Genomic DNA, 3,852 nt, shown 5'->3' with positions numbered 1-3,852 from the left:
TTTTGGTGAATGTGATTTATTTATGCTGTGTATGTATGTGATGTGTGTGGTCTGTGTGTGGTGTATGTCTGGTGTATGTGTATTATGTATGGTGTGTTTGCGTTGTTTAGAGGTATAGGTATGTTATGTGTGTGGCTTATATATGGTGTGGGGGTCAAGAAATATCTTCCTTTCATTAAGTTATAAGTGATTTTTAGTACATGTATTAATTTAATTAATTTAATACATGTACTTGGGAAAAGCCATATGCTTTCATCCATGAAAATATACTATGCTTAAAACATCCCTCAAATAACATCTTCCTTTCATCATAATAAAATTATTTTTATATTTATGTGTGTAAGCACTAGGGAAAATGATATGCTTAACTCCTTGCAATTATACTGTCCTTAAATTACACTGTTTTCTTTTCCCATTCATCTACTGATAGATACTTATATTGCTTCCATATCTTGGCTATTGTAAACAATGCTGCAATAAACATAGAGTTGTGTATGTCTTTCAATACGTGTATCCATATTCCTTGGGTAAATACCCACTAGTGGTATTATTAGATCATTTGGTATTTCTACTACTTTTCATAGTGGCAGCACCAATTTACACTCCCACCAATAGTGCATGAAGGTTCTCTTTTCTCTACATTTGCACCAACCCTTGTTATTTTTTATCATTTTAATACTAGCTACTTCGACTGGTGTGAATTGATATTTCACTGTAGTTTTGATTTGCATTTCCCTGATAATTAGTGATGTTGATCATCTTTTCATGTTCATCCATAAATTTCTTTGGAACTAGAAAAGACTCCAAATACTAAAAGAGTCCTGAGAAAGAACAAAGCTGGAAATATCCCAATCCCAGATTTCAAAATATATTACAAAGCCATAGTAATCCAAACAGTATGGTACTGGCACAAAAATAAATACATAGGTCAGTGGAATAGAATAGGGAGCCTAGAGATTAACCCATGCTTGTATGATCAATTAATCTATTTCAAATAAGGTAATAATACACAATGGAGAATAAACTGTCTCTTTAATAAACGGTGCTAAAAAAACTAGATTACATTAAAAAAAGAGATTGGATCACTTTGACACCACGCACAAAAGTAAACTCAAAACGGATTAAAGACCTAAATGTAGGACCTGAAGCCATAAAACTCCTAAAAGAAGATTCTTGGACATCAACTTCAGCAACATTTTTCTGGATCTGTCTCAGGCAAATAAAACAAAAGTAAAAATAAACAACTGAGAATGCTACTAGTTTGATAACTGAAAAGCTTATGCACAGTGAAGGAAACCATAAACAAAACAAAAGGCAACCTACTGAATAGGAGAATATATTTGCAAATAACCTGATAAGGAGTTAATATCGAAAATATATAAAGAACTCATAGAACTCAACACCAAAAAGTAAATAATCTAATTTTAAAATTGACAGAAGACTGGAATAGACATTGCCCAGTTGATTCTCTTTTTCTGACCCCATCTCCCCTTCCACTTATCCTCACACAACTTGGATCTGGCCATGGTGCATTTGACATTTTATGTTAAAATCCCCAGTATGCCAAACAAAGAAACAATTAAAAAACAAACAAACAAAAAAACGTTGCCTAAGAAACCTCCTTTAACTTCAAACACTCGTTTGAAAACTAAGAAACTTGAAAGGTCTTAGTATAGCCTGTTTTTAAACTTCTCAAAAGTTGAAGATGTATATGACTTTGATGACTGGGTAACAAATGTTTTTATAATTCAAGTGGTTACCAGTGTCTGCTTTCAACAAAATTAAAGGAGGACCTAATTGAGTTGTCAGCTAATAAATCATTAAACGTAATTTGCTTAAAAGATCACAATATAATTTTGGCATACAACACAAAAAGAGTTTAAATAATTAAGTGATATATCTCTGATAGAATAATTTTCATTTCCATTTACTTATTTTTTAAAATATGAAATATGTTGTTTACTACTAGCATTTATAACCATGAAAGGGAGTTGTAAATTTGAGGCTGAATCCTATATGGTTCTAGAAATAAGTTATATTAATCCATGTCTGCATAAAATAGAGTAAAAGCCCATTCATCTCATTAAAAATGAATAAAATTTGCTTAATAATTACCTGTCAAATATTGGCTATGTTTATTAATTGTATATTAGTAATAATTCTATAAAACTGAAAGCAAATAGTGCTTGCTTTGGTAGCATGTATACTAAAATTTGAACGATACAGAGAAAATTAGCATGGACTCAGCCAGGAAGGCATGCAAATTTATGAAGCATTTCATAAAAATAAACAAATAAAAAGAATTGTAAATAAATAATACATTTTTTAAAATCATAATTTTTCCCCAAATTGTTGTTGAATATGGATCTATTCTTTCACTTCCTTTCCTTGGAACTAGGTAATAAGTAAAAAGAGAAAATGTTTGAATGCCACATATGTCATTAAAACATCTACTGGTGAGGGGTGTGTGGGTGCTTCAGTCAGTTGAGCCACTGAGTCTTAATTTTGGCTCAGATCATGATCTCTCAGGGTCGTGAGATCTAGTCATGCATGGGGCTCTGCACTGGGCATGGAGACTGCTTAAGGTTCTCTCTTTCTTTCTCCCTCTGCCCCTCCCCCAGCTCCTTGCCTGCTCTCTCTCTCTAAAAACACAAACAAAACAGCAAAACAATAACAACAACAACAACAAAAAACAATTAAAATATCTACTGATGATACGATTTGGGTGAGATAGTTTAGACTCTTGTTTTAATAATGATGTAAGTAAGTCTTTAAAAGTAGAAATAAATGAAAATACGTTAAGGATAATTTTGCAAAGAAAATAACTATAACTCTAGCAACCTTAACAAACACATTTTCTTTTTTATTTTATTTTATTTATTTATTCATGATAGTCACACAGAGAGAGACAGAGAGGCAGAGACACAGGCAGAGGGAGAAGCAAGCTCCATGCTGGGAGCCCGACGAGGGATTGGATCCTGGGTCTCCAAGATCGCGCCCCGGGCCAAAGGCAGGCGCCAAACCGCTGCGCCACCCAGGGATCCCAACAAACACATTTTCAATTATTTTTTACCTCGAGTCTGTGTATTATCGTTTATAAAATATATCAAACTACTTTAAAGAAAATTAATCCTAATTTTTGCTATTAGAAATATCTCAAGGGAAAGTGTACAACAGAGAGATCATTTATGTTAACAAATGTGGTGAATAATTTTGGTATCATTGAGGGTAGGTCAACCAGATATTATGCAATTTCTGTTGTGATATAATATGACATATATAATTTCATGAATGATTATTCTAGTCAAAAGTGTCTCTTCTGAATCCATCAAGCTCTCACATTTAACCTACAATTTACTGAAAATATGGCAGAAATAGCAATAGCTAAAGGACATCAAAGCAAGCAGACAAAATCAGAAGGCAGGATGTTCTTTTGGACAACTGTCCCATTCACGTCAACAAATCAGTGTTAATTAAAAATATATCTCATTAATGAAAATCTGGAAATATCCCAAATTGAAAATGCAGAGTTGGTAAAAATGAAATCTCAAATCAGGGAGGAAAAGATACAACTTTGTAATAAGTAAGATTGACAGCTATGTAAAGAAAATAAATCATTGGGGTCCAGTCCTCCCATTATGTGCTGGATAGCTTCTAAGTGGGTTAGAGATTTTTTTTTTTAAATCTTATAAATACTAGAATAAAACATAGGTGTAAGTTTTAGTATAAATCTAGAATAGAAAAAATTGTCCATATTAGGACAAAATTTATAAACAAAATAATGGAAAAGAAATAATGGAAAATATCAGTGAACTGATAAATTCACCACTGAAACATGGATAATGACAAAGT

The 3,852-nt window shown here is 32.4% G+C and overlaps 1 non-coding gene across 1 annotated transcript; it reads left to right on the top strand.

Moving 5' to 3' along the window:
- Positions 1-2,182: 2,182 nt before the first annotated feature.
- Positions 2,183-2,287, top strand: LOC119864347. Its single transcript, XR_005373729.1, has one exon. It is a non-coding gene; the product is annotated as a U6 spliceosomal RNA (small nuclear RNA).
- The last annotated feature ends 1,565 nt before the right edge of the window (positions 2,288-3,852 follow it).

Source organism: Canis lupus, chromosome 18 (genome assembly GCF_011100685.1).
Source record: "Canis lupus familiaris isolate Mischka breed German Shepherd chromosome 18, alternate assembly UU_Cfam_GSD_1.0, whole genome shotgun sequence".
NCBI lineage: Eukaryota > Metazoa > Chordata > Mammalia > Carnivora > Canidae > Canis > Canis lupus.
The sequence above is the reverse complement of the archived record's forward strand: the minus strand, read 5'-3'. Positions and strand labels throughout refer to the sequence as shown.